The following is a 14,678-nucleotide window of genomic DNA, read 5'->3' as shown; positions in this document are numbered from 1 at the left end:
AGTTTTGTCGTAATAAATTCGGATTGCATTGCAGTATTTTCTATTATCTGCACTTAAAATAAAAATAAATACTATAATTTAGTAAAATTTCTTTTTCAATATCTGTATCTATCTAAATTCTACCATGTTTGTTATAAGTAATTCTCTTACCAATTTTTGGCAGTAGTTTTGTTCTTCCGAATTCATACAATCGCTTCCGAAACGGGTTTTAATCTCAATATTAATATAATTATGCAAAATCATTGATTTAAAATTAATGGCTTATCAATAGAGTAGTTTTATATAATATGTGTATCAACTAACATATTCTCATGCAAATTCGATTAGTGAATAATATTATGCAAATTTTTGTGAATGAACACACAAGCTCGGATGTAAATATTATCAAATACTGAATTAAGGCAGTTTATCAATGATAGATTTTATTAGACTATATATGATAAAATTGGTTATAGATTTTGGGGAGGACTGGCTCGTACAGCAGTGTCATTCCTGCGGGAAAAAAGAGTGAGTAATACAAATATTAAAGGTAAAAATATTTAATTTAAACAAGGATCCTTTTTAAATAGTAAGTCTGTTACAAAATCAATATCTCTCACCGTCTTCCTACAATTCTGGCAATCGATTAACAATTACACCCTTAAACCTCGAACAATTACATTAATCAGTGCATTGTTACAACGCTACACTAAGCATCCAAAATTGGCCCGGATTCATCTCGCATTGTTTAACCATTAATAGGCATACGGTTGAGCATCATAATGGAGCAAATTCTAAAACAAATCGTTCGAATGGGCCCTATACCCTATACCCTATACCTACTATGGGTTGGTTGTTAATCGATTCATGTTCGGTTCTGGCCTATTGTGCGATTACGACAACCATAGAAATGGGATTCAGTACGAACGACAGGGAACTATAAAGCCGATCTATTTTCGAGAGTGCTCAAAAACCCTACATATATGTAATTCTATACCTTTCAATTGCAATTGGAGGAGAAACCGTTATTAAATAATATAAATAAGTGCGTTATTTATATATACAATGGGATAAATGTGTAGGAAAAGGAAAGCTCTTTTGTACTGTATTTCTGGACTAGGAGAAATAATAAACATTTAGAAAGAGCACGCGCCAATTGAAAGTTTCTTATAGTTGTTATTAGCATATGTCATTAAGTAAATTTGCGCCATCTATGACACATAACTTAAACTCAAATATTATGACACATAAGAATATTTAAACCACTTAACCTCTATTAAATCCATGTGAGCTGTTCTATAATATTTATTCATGCATACCATTGGTTGGTCGACTTAATAACTTTAATTACTGCAATTTTTTTAAACGGCAAAATTATATCAAAGCAAGAAATTGTCATCGAGCAAATCTGTGAATCACACCATACGAACTGAAGTACTTTCCTCCTATGTAATTGGTCATACCTAATTATTCGAAATCTGTATAAAACATTGGCCGAGTTTCTTGAATTCGCTACTAAGACTTTCTATATAGCGAATGGCAGCAGGATGGTTCAGTTTAAGATCGCGCATGTGTTCGTTGAAGAAAATACTATTTTATGATTTATCTATGCATCATAAAATAGGTGAGGGTTCTCTATAACACCAACTACTTCATGTGCATAGGATACCGAATAGAAAGCGTTTCGTGCACTAGACTCAGACCGCATGTTATGTAATGAGAACTTTCAAGATTGCAGGGGTGGTCAACCATGGAGATAAGAAAAAAGTTATAAAAATGTTTCTTGCACCATTCAGATTTTAACTCCAATTTAATTAGCAGAATCCCAACCAATATCTTTCGAAACTGTTTTTGAATTTTCAAAATTGATTCAGGAATGAGGGCTAAAACGTTGACAAAAACATTTTTCACTTTTCTGCTAATTACAAAGAAACGGCTCGGTCGATCGTCGTAACTTGATAAGGACTATCGTTTACCGTTTGTACATCGAATGGTTTAAATTTTAGGAAATCGGTCTAACCGTTTTTGAGGAAAAAGTACAAAAAAAAAATAAAAAATCGGCTCATCACACACACACAAAAAACACATACATCCTTTTTCCAAGTTTAGTCTCATTTTGATTGAGAATCACTTGAAACGTCAAGAAAATTTAAAATAGCGAATCGTATTTTTGGGCAAAAAACAAACATCTCTTTCACGAAGTAAAAAACATAAAAAATAATTTTGTTTACTTATATCCAATTTCTATCCAAATTCGATTCAGTTGGCTAATCTGCATACGTATGTGCAATACACATATTGTTTAATGTTCTTGGAATCTCTATAACAGATCATAATTAATGGTTCGCAAAACCTGTTTTATAACTCGATTCATGAATAAAAATATAAACGTTCTACTGATGCACTTATAGTAAGCAGTTTATTAAATCTCGGTTGATCTTTGAACTATCTAATTAAATATTATATTAGTCAAATATATTTAAGTAAAATATAAATTTAATGGTAAAAGTTATTCATACAAGAGAAGTGTTGGAAATTGATAAACAGGACATTGTTATATATCTTTGGATATCGAATTTTTCAATCACTCATCATGAAACCCTTAATGTAAGAAATTCTTTCATTTATTTTTCTAGCCAATACACACAATTTCTGAATACTGGTAACATGTTGAATTTTGTAATAAATTAAAAAGAAAGGCAAGTGTATCTTATTTAAATTAATATGCAAATGCAAAATGAAAATAAATAATTGTTTTTAATGTAATATTCTTATTTTCTTTTAAATAATAAACGGAGTATGCTTTATGGATTTTTTAACTTTTTTTCTTCCTTGTATTTCTACTAATATCTTCAATTACATGAGAAATTTTTGTGTAGACAAGCTTATTAAGTCATAACATTTAATTTTCTTTTATATATTGTAATATTCGAAAGAGTTTACGAGTATTATATAAATAAAGATTACCCTCAATTGATATAATTTTTTAATTAAGGAATATAGTTTTTCACAAATCTTGGAACCAAAAAGAACAACAGTGAGCAATTTGTTCTCAAAAGAAAAGCCTGTTTTGTTTTTTACATGGTCCAAAATCTCAAAATCTTGAATACTGATAATATTAATATCCAATAAATAATTTACCACAAATCATGATTTTCTATCAATAGGTTCATTTTTTTAACAGCCCCTACATGCTCTATAAACTGTATTTGGTAGAACAACACATTCTAACCTAGTATTTTTCTCGAGAAGGCAACCAGTAGTCAACAACTCTTCTATGTGCAGACTATATATATTAGACATGTGTATCTAATAATCATGTGTATTTAATTATCATGGTGTATTCGTGTTGCCAACGAAAGACGATTTTCACCTGAGATTAAATTTGAAATCTTTAACCTCAAGTGAAAATTTAATATCATACTGCTTGATATCAAGTTGGCCGAGGTTGAAAACAAATCGGAGACAAGTTTGTGCTAGGCCACGTTCCTAAACCACTAAACCACGACAGGAACTGTTTTAAATATAAATCGCGTAGAATTAAGTTTAATCATTAAAATAATGTACTAATTGAGTGAAATTACAAGGAAATCCAAAAACAAATCTGATAATTCAAGCAAATATGAGCATAAGTAGTATGAATTAAAAACCATAATTATATAACGTATTATGAGTAGCAAAAGAAAATAATTCATTACACTTATGACAGATTATGATAATAAAAGTCAACAAGTATTTTTTTCCCGAAAGTAGTTGCAGTAGTAAGAAATTCTTCCCAGTTTTTCTTTTCGTTCGCAATGCGCAGTTTTCCGGACATATGTTTCGTGCGGAGCTTCCAGTTGAACAAAAACAAAGAGTACTCTGGTCGCAATTGTGTCTTCGCGCTGATATACAACAGTGTGAAGAATCTGCACTCTGCACATATATTTAGCAAAAAAGAGGTCCGTACGGCCATGCCTCGAGGTAAAGACATGGAACACGGCACAGATTCTCAAAGGTAAATATAATTGAACATTATATATTGTACACATAGAATAATAATTGTCAAACTGAACGAATTCTTAGTAGTAGTATGCAGTATACATAGAGTAAGGTTGTCCAAATTGTACCATTGCCTAAGTCGTACTCTGGCTAAATTATATCTGACTATTATAAATTATCACCACCGATACTGTTAGTAATCGCCAAAATCAATTTCATCGGTATTGGCAACTACAAAAACATACATCATTAAGAGTAAGATTGTACAAGTTGTACCTCCGCCTAAGTCGTACCCCAACTTTATTTATTGATATTATAAATTATCATCATTTAGTAGTGTAAGGTTGCCAAGTTGCTCCTCCACCTAAGTCGTGCCCAGACTTTATTTCGTGTGATAATTATAAAGTACATCATCTGGTACTGTTAGTGATCGCCAAAATCAATTGCATTAGCATTGGTAACTATAAAAACATACAAAAAATAAACGCACCTACAGTTGATGATTTTTTTAAAATCGTATATTTAAGTAAAATGAGTAAAAAACTAAGAAAAATAGTTCAGAAACCAAACTGTGCATATAATGTGAATCTTTAATGTTAAATATGCAATGATGACAAAATTATATTTCTGATTAAGTGTTTCGTAAAATAAATGTTGATTTTTTTATATTTTTATTAAAATTATAGCAAAATATTTAAATTCAAAATCAAGCTGTTTTATTTAACCTTTGTATCACGTTTTTAATGAATGTATGTTATTTATTTATAATATTTTATCCTCAATTTAATGTAGTGTAATGTATACTGCTATAATCCCTATGAAAATGCACCAGTCATATTTAAATTCAAAAGTTCAATTGCACGCTTAATTAGTATGTTATGAATAGTATTTCAATTGAATGACTATTTTTGCATTCAATCAATATATTTATTAATAATTACTAATAAATTTCAGTTACATTTTGTTAATTATATGTGCAATTAATGTTAGAGTCAAGCATATTTTAAAATGCCTGAAATCGATTCGAATTTATAAAAAAAATGAAAAGATTAAAAGAGTGGATGTATTTATCAAAGAAGTATCGTATCGCTATACTAATGAGAAAATATTAATAAATACTAATATTATATATCCATTTTCATGAATTTCGTTATAATATTTTTTCCATAATTATTCATTCAATTTATTGAATTTACATTATCAAAAATGTTTTAAATAATTATTTTTTATGGATTATATTGTTATCGGAAGACAGATATATAAGAACATAAATGCCCACATCTACTCCTATGTATTATAATATGGAATAAATAAATCTTTTTAAACAAACAAACTAACTAATTTTATAAAAATTCTAATTTCCGAGATTACGAAATCGGTTTTAATAAAATTACTTGAACAATATTCAATACATTTTATAAGAAATTAAAAATGATTAATAAGCAAGTATGTTAGTAAATCAAATTTACCAGTAATCAATTTGTAAAATGACTTGATATGTTGAGTCAATTTATATTAAGATAAACTCGAGATGAACTTGTTCTCATTGACAAATATATGTTTCAAGTTATTTGTATATGTTCAGTTCCCAATTTAAACCTCTATTGGCTAAATTTTTGTTTTACATAAAAAATAGGGAAATAAAAAATCAGTAATTAATTATAAGCATATATATGATGCAAATAAAAAACAAAAATTCTTTAAACAAATTTTTTGGTATTAATGAATTATGTGAGTTTCAAGTTCAGCGGCCTATAATGTTCGCACTTACGTGTATGAATCTCTTATTTCAGGTTGAAAAGTCTAGCAAAGGTCATAAATATTGATATTTATGAATAATATTATTACTATTACTATTATCATTCTCATTATTATTCTTATTATTATTACTGTTATTATTATTATCATTATTATTTATATTATTATTTAATTATTATATATATATATATATATATATATATATATATATATATATATATTGTTGTTAAACCATAGCAGAATAGCTTATAAAATTTTATGTAATTTTGATTGCTGTTTATTAATTAATAATAAAAAAAATGAATAATACAGATTTATGAGTCATCTCACGAAAAAAATCCATAATTATTTAGTAAAATTTCGGAAAATTTGGAATGTGACTTGAAAGTTTCAAGGGGCCAAAAAAGAGATTATTAAAGATATGTATGTATGTAGTGATCGCCACACAATCAACTTCATTGGTATTGGTAACTACAAAAACAGTATTTTGGTAAAAACAAGTGATTAATTATATTCCAAACTCCTAACTGATACCCAAATATGTCTGAATCTAAATAATAAAAAAAAGTTTCTTTTGTGATAATCTTATGTCGTTTTATACTTGTAGAATCTCAGAGCGGAGAGAAGCGTAGAAGAATGTCTGTCCGTTGTTTGAGAGTCTGTTTAGTTTAATATTCCCTTTTGTATTATTTTGTGCAAATAAAGTCTATCTCGCCAGCAAGAAGAGTATGCCGAGAAGACAAGGTCAAATCCCTGTATGAGTTTGAGACCAGTAGTCGACGTTTTATACCCGATCCTCCTATATTATGAACTCGACAAAGTAAGCGACATGCGATATAAGAAGCCAACCATCCAGCCAGCCAACAGCCAACCATTCACCCATCCAGGCAGGGCTTATTAAGGCGATTATGTGGAGATCCTTCGCTTCATTAAATGTTACCAAGATTCTAATAAGATTCGGGTTAGGAAAAATGAAATCAAAAGACGTCACACTTGAATATTAATAAAGTTATACCGAGTTGGAAGTTCAGCGAAGTTACGACAGAGGCTATGAATGGAAATTATGATAGATTTGTTGAAAATAAGAATGGGTTAATGACTGGTGGTATATAAATGAAGTCGATTGTGATAATTCAGATTTCATATAAAAACTTATCAAAATATCCAAACAAAAAAAGTTGACAAAATGTAGTGATATATATATTCAGAAATATGTCTATGTTTTCAAATTAAAATTGAAAAAAGAACTACTAAAAACAAGTTCGAAGTTTTGATTTTTATACTTTTACAAATTTTTTTCAATACATAATTTTATATTTTCCAAAATTGTGCATAATTTTAATTCTTATCCATCCAGCTTTTACGCAAATATTTCACTTATAAAGATGTTTTTTTATACTTTCACTTATAAAGCGAAAAATGCTAAAGCTAGGTATAGTTATTGCATTTTATATATTATTAAAAATGTGTTATTAAAAACAAAAATATATTATTAAAAATATATTGTAAGAGTATACTCTCTAAATTTATTGTAATTGATGACATATGTAATCTTTCAAAGGAAGATATTTATTCCACGATTTAAAAACAAATCACTAAAATTTGAATAAAAAAGTTGAAATATCTGGAAGAATCGATCGAAAGCAAATTAAATTACGTATTTGTAATATACATTTTTTTGTTATAACTTCCAAAAATAATTCATCCATTTATTCAAAGTAAAAAAGCCGCCTCGAAGATCACCCAAACTCACTCGACAGAGCACTGTCAGTTCCAGGATGAAAAAGATATTCATTTTACATTAATCTCTGTTAGTCTCAAAATCTCTGACAAAGCTCATAAGATTTTGTATTTTTAAAATCTATTTTTGTTCCCACAGTTTTACTTGTTGTACTTTTAGCATGAGTGTGAAAACTAAATCTAGTTAATCTAATCAGAACAAAAATTAATATTTTAACAATACATGTTTTATTATTTTTTGTTTCTTGATCTTTGACTCATAATTAGAAAAACTAAAGATTTTATTCATGATCAGTTTTATAAATTTCAACAAAAAAGTATTATTTGAAGTGTATTGCTTCAAAATGATTTTTTTTAGATATTCCAACAATTTTATTCAAATTCTAGTGACTGAATTTTTTTGAAATCGTGGAATAAATGTATCTTCCTTTGTAAGATTAAAATATGTCGTCAATTTTGTTATATATATATATATATATATATATATATATATATATAAATGGAGTATATTTTTAAGATTCAATAACTATACCTGACTGTATCAATAAATTATGAGAAACTATCAAAAATTTCATTTTCAGGTGCGTGATCCTGCACCTGTGTGCCCTCTGCGCCCTTTTCACTTATTATACGTATTTTAAAATAAAAAGATTTATGCACGCTTAAATAATAAGTGTTAAATACAGTGTCTGGCGTTAGGTGCCGTCTGGCGTTATGGGACTTCCCCCTATCTGTTTACGAATATGGCAATCTAAGAAAAAAATTCATTGCTTTAGATTTTAGACGATCAAATAAATCTATTTTGCATATTTTATTTGATGCTTATGAATTTAGCAGAACCATGTTATATACAAATTTATAATTTGTCTGATTTAATAAAAAAAATCATTATACATAGCCGAGGTACTCACAAATTGTCAGATCAAATCCCGGTCGAGTACTGTATAGAAAAATACAAAAATGATGTAGACCCAAGAACGAGATATTAGTATAAGATATAGAGAAAAGCAATTATCCAGTTGCCAGGACCTCAAATTCGGCCCTGACAACCTATTTCATCGTGCAAAAATAGAATTCTTTTTAATTTTGTTTCCATCTCTGATTGACACTTGAGATGTCTAGGAGCGATTGTTTCAGCGTGAGAATAATATTTGTTCAGATCAAGTGTTCAGTAGTATAAATATTAAGTACCTATCATTTTATCTTCACACTACATTGTATTGTGAGTACTTAATAAATGCATTTCTCAAATAATTGTTGGTTATTTACATGTCTTCATTAGTAAATAAAGAAGTAACTCAAGAACGCGAACTCCGGAATCAATATTTAAAGCGAGAGTGGAAGTTGCATAATTGGAGGTTAACAAGTGCGTGGTAAAGTATTATTTCCAGAAAAAATATGAAGCATTTTGTAAAATTAAACTTATTAACGTAGAAAAGAAAGAACAAGTTTGTACACGCATTCATAGAAAATAACTCACTCACCAGCCACACTGTTCCATTTTACACTGCCTGTGGGGTGAGAAGCACCAGGTGACAAATTTTTGGAAAATAGCAAAAAAATACATTTCTGCAATGATGAATTATAGAAATGTAGAATTAGCTGCGAGTTTTACTGAACATAGTCAGATAGTTGATAGGTGTTATTTGTTCTGATATAATTGGTTTGGTTTTCATTGCTCAAAGTCAAGTTGAACCTTTGTGCCCCGACCTACTGTATAAAATATAAATGAAATAAGCTTATGAAATCATTACCATTGAAACATTAAAAAAAATGATTCAACAGCAAACTTGAAAGTTTGCAAGTGATAAAAAATTATGTTAAAAATACGTTTTTTAAGAAAATTCTCTTAAACTACCTCATAAATCTTTTCTTACAGAAACATTGTCGTCGTTTACTCGGCCACTTTGCAAAAGAAGTTTTTCCTCACATATGCGGTAGCTGTAAATGTGACAGCGATAAATTTTTGCAAAAAAATATCCGGAAAAAATATTAATTGAAAAATCTTGTTCTAGGCAATTGCATATATAACACTCTACTAGAAATTGATGATCTCATTAAACCGGTTTAGAAGTTATCAGGAGAGTATCATCGGCGACTAGATATATGTATCGTAAAGTGAAACGTAGGATTAATAGAAATATTATTTGTGAGCAATAATGTAAAAGGTTAAGTTGGTAATGATAAGGAAATTTAATTGCATTTCACGCGTATTAAAAAAACATTTATGGATAACAAATTTCGTAATACTGATTCCATATGAAACATCAGAAAATGTAAATGATGATGTTTAGTAAAAAGTATTATTTAATCAACAGTATAAGATAAAGAGCAATGATTTGAATAAAATATACTGTAGAAGATCAAATTCTCTATCTACCCTATTCTATTTCCTAAATGGCATTTTCTTCCAAGATTTGCGGGACACCTACTTAAACGCCAAAAATACGACGAAATGTGTCCCGAGCGCCAAAGATATTTTTCTATGCGAAAAGGCCGTTATGGTGATTTCAGTGTACCTCTGTTGGTAACGATATGACAATTTGTATAAAATATGTATTATTTTTGACTGTATTATGCCGAATAAAATACTAAACTGATACTTAGAAAGGAGATGCATTATAGCCAAGGCAACCGAGACAAAAGGAAGATTTAGACTAAAAGCTATTTTTTATTACAATATTATTTTACCCGGCATTTGACATAACGTTTTTGCATATATGTGGTGAAATTATTCATCTGGATAAAAATGAGCAATATATAGCATAAAACAAGAACTTTGTTGGATAAAATACTAGTACTTTTATCTAAATATTATTATTAACAGAATTAACAGAAAATTATGATTATATTATTATCTTTACTCTATTAATGTAAGAGGCAATAAATTTTAAATTCCAACAAGAAATAAAACCCGAGGTGGATCTGCACCATTTGTAATAATTTTAAATAATATTATAATTAACTAACGGCCAATATATGAACAACGCAGTTCTAAATGAATCATACCTACAACATTGTATGCTCAGAAATATCTATATATTCTATCTATATAATCAGCTATTGTAAAGCATATTGCGCTCTACAGCGACATTGAACAAGTCACAAAATATTGATATCTAGGATTTCAAAGTCACATTGAAGTGAGCACATAAAAGGATTGCTATGACGTATTCACCAGTCAGTCACAGTTTAGTTTTCTATAAAGTATGAGCTTAGTCGTAATTTAATTTTCTGTAAGTTCGTTAGTAATCAGTCTTCAGTCAATCATGAGCTCAGTCGTACTTTAGTTAACAAAGAAGTCGTATTTTAATCGTATTTAAGTTCAGTTATTCAAGTTATTTTAAGATTTTTCAATTATTATCAATGAAAAATATATTCAAAGCTTGATATTCTGAAGAACTATAAATTATAATAACAAATTTAAATTCCAAATAATTTTACTCAGAATGATGTATTTCAAAGCAATAGACGACACACTGGATGTCGTCTATAAGCAACACGTGTACACACGCGTCAAGTGTCAATAAAAATGTTGAAAATTCAGAAAAATTAAGTTTTCATGATCAAATATCAGCGAAACAATCAATCTCACCTCAACAAAAAACATCATCAAAATAAATTAGCCGCTGACAAAAAGCTAATTATTGAGCAAAAGTGTTTTAAATGCAAAAATTACGACGTGTTAAAATTTCAGCAACATTCTGCTAGTTAAGTCGATATAAAAAGTTCATTAATTCAACAAAAACAATAACAAAAATGCATTTAAAAAACACGCTATTGTCCTGCTATGCGTGCAAGACGCTAGTTAAACATGTTTTATAAACCTGTCGGTGAACAACCCATAAAATTATGCGAGCTAAACAATACTAGCATCAACACGAGTTTTATCTTACAGGCCACACATTGCTTAAACAATAAAGGAAAATAATTGTTAGTTAAACATCACATCAATGAAATCCGTCGTAACATTGTTAGAAGAATAGTGTTTACATAAACATATTTCTTCGATCCCATCCCAGCGCGACACCGTCGACTATGAAACAGGACTCCGTGGAGTAAATGTTGGCGTATGATAAATGATATTTTAATAATAAGCGATTATATTCCACGAATGTGTTTAAATAATAATCGGTAGCTTATTACCGTGTAATACGATCGTTGAAGTTAATTCGCTCAGAACAAGAAACGAAGCGATTTATGGGAAGTCGTACTTATATTGCGCGCAATTATATGTGAAGTTGGAAATAAAGCTCATTTTACACGAGCTGAAGTCCACGCTCAAGTGAACCGATAGATACCAAGGAAGAGTTTTAAATGAGAAATGCAGTGCAACGTTTTGCTGTATCAATATTTTACTTGTTAAGAGTTTGACGGCGTAAAGTTAAATCAACAAGAAAATCACGCATAGCTATATATAATAAATCTTTTTAAAATAAAGTTCCGTGTTGTTTCTTATAGAATTAACAATGAAAAAAGTAAAATGAAGTCTATTTATACATATACGTTTGTTAACACAACTCTGGTTATTTTTTCATTTTTGCTCACTTTTGGACAAAATGGCATGTCTATATCATGAACAAAATAACAGTATATTTCGCAAGAACAACAGGGTAGTTCATTCGAGACCAAAAAACAAGAAGATTGAAACTTGTAAAAGGTGATTGGCTTTTAACTTAAACTGTAACTACTTCTAAAAACAGACCAAATGATCCACTGGTGATAAAAGGTAAGGGTTCATTACGATGTATGATTTGTTCCCATTTTGTCTTATGCATCACGAGCTGATGTCCAAAAAGGACCAAACGATTTATTTGTGAACAGTTTTCTTAGAAATTAGTATCTCCGTATGTCCTTACTCTATATGTCAATTTGTCTGTACTACAAACTATAAACAAAATAGTTTTTGTAATTAGTTGCATTTTTCCCTAATAAGTATGTTATTATGGTTCATTCTTAAAGACTGGTAGTTAATGAATCTAAGATGAGAAAAACGATTGAGACTGTTTATAATATCATTGAATAAATAATTATAATTACAGCATCATGCCATTTTGTTTGTACTTCCCTTTGATAAAATATTGTACCAATTACAATATCTTTTAATTTGTGTAAAAGCAGCTTTATTACAACTGACCAGCACAAAAAGCAAAACTAGCCAACCTCACTTAAGAATCATTATACTAGCAATTCAGCAAATTACATGTTGTGGAAATCAGATATTCTTCTTCAAGTTCATAATTTTTAATTTAATTTTATATCGCATGATGATATTATATAGTATTTAATGATTGTCAAAGCAAAAAATAACACGAGTTTATAATCAGTCTTGAATTATGATCAGTTTAGTATCATTGGGATTACAATGTAGTTTTCAACGCGGATTATATTACAAATGATTGGGAAATAATCCTGCTTTATCACCTTACATAGCAGGGATAAGAGAATCAGAAAATAATTTGATTGAGTTTGATATCTATATATAATATGTATTTAGTTATTAATAAGTAAGTTGTAAAATAATAATGAATATTACACCAGCATTTTGTCAAAGGCATATTTTTATTTTTTACCACATTTTTACACAATGATACTTTATATTTTGCTAAATTTAATCAATAAAAAATATAAATTAATTTAAAAACGTGTGACAAAATTTAAGTCAATGGCTATTGAAATAATATTTAATTTTTTTTCATTTTGACTTCCTAAACCATCGTTACCAGTACCACCACCATACAATTGATCAGCTTAAATCAGCCTATTAATCACCTGTGCCTATCGACCGAGAGCCTATTAATCAGCTTTTCATCGTCGACACGTATTGTACGTATATTAATCCGCTTTATATTGTTTTGTCATGTAGAAATATGTTGTTTAATGACTAAAACTGTGTATTGGCTTGTAAACAATTAAAGGTTGTGACAAATTGGAAATTAAATAAAATATTCTGTCTGGGTAAAACGACAAAGCAAAAGCTAAATAAAATACAATATTTTAGGTAGATCAAATACTACAAGAAAATTGATTAAAAGTAGAACATATTTAATCAAGTTCCGATATCGACATATTTCATTTTTAGGTGCAACAAATTATTAAATTAAAAAAAAAACATATACAAGATGTTGAACTAATGTTTTGAGATGTGTGCCATTTGGAGGTTAGGTCTTAGCAGTGATCGAATAAATACCATAGTCATAGCTTTTGGACAGTTTTGTGAAACAACTCATGCGACTACTCAACATAAGACACTGTTAACATAACATAGCTATTTTTCTCGAGTATGAGCCGAATAATTTACATTTACAAGAAACTTCATACGACACTCAAAAAATTTGTACTCATTATTAAGATTTTTATGAAGTATCTGATAATTTGCTGCGAATATATCTAATCATCACTTTTTACCACAAGATGACATTTCTTTTTTTAAAAACATTTTTTTACTGATCTCCTAAAAATGGGACCTGCCTTTATGAACATATAACCAGTTATTCATTTACAAATAAATTGTAAGTAAAATGTTTTCTGAATCATTCAAATCGGTTGATCCGTGCTCTCGAAATCGTTGACGATAAATTGTTCATACATACATACACACATACGTACATACATTTTCTAAGGTATATCAAAATGTTAATAAACCTTTCTTAAAATTTTATTATGATTTTTTGGCGATTACTATAACTTGCCCTACGAAAGTATTATTGAAATTGCAATCTTCGGAAAAAGAAAGAACAAATTGAAGTAATTACGAAGAAAGCATAATTAAGAGAGAGAATTATAGTATTCTAGACACTCCCCCCATAAAATTTCCGTGGGATCAAGAGGCAAGAGATAAGTGGAGGTTTTACGCCCAGATGATATCGAGTCTTTTTATCGCTGACGTTGACCCTTTAAAAGTTGACATGGACCCCTTGGTTGCCCATATGGACCACATTGGGAATAACTGGTTTAAATAAATTAATTTAAATAGTAAAACAAATGTCAGTCATCAAGGACGATCGTCATTTTTGTGAGATATACGTAAATTCCTTAAAGTATTATATCTAAAACACCAACCTTCGTCCAAAAGTATTTTAAATTCAAACATACCCAGACAAAAGACCCAGTCTGGGATGCATAAAGGCATTTCCTTCAATATGGAAAAAACTTAGAGAGAGTCAATCACTTGAGCCTAAAAAGGGGAGGGGGGTTTGACAAAAAATCACGAAATATCA

The sequence above is a fragment of the Ctenocephalides felis genome, unplaced genomic scaffold (assembly GCF_003426905.1).
Source record: "Ctenocephalides felis isolate EL2017-DRISC unplaced genomic scaffold, ASM342690v1 CF-g0.4_SCAFFOLD_01886, whole genome shotgun sequence".
Taxonomy (NCBI): Eukaryota; Metazoa; Arthropoda; class Insecta; order Siphonaptera; family Pulicidae; genus Ctenocephalides; species Ctenocephalides felis.
Note: the sequence above shows the minus strand (reverse complement) of the source record.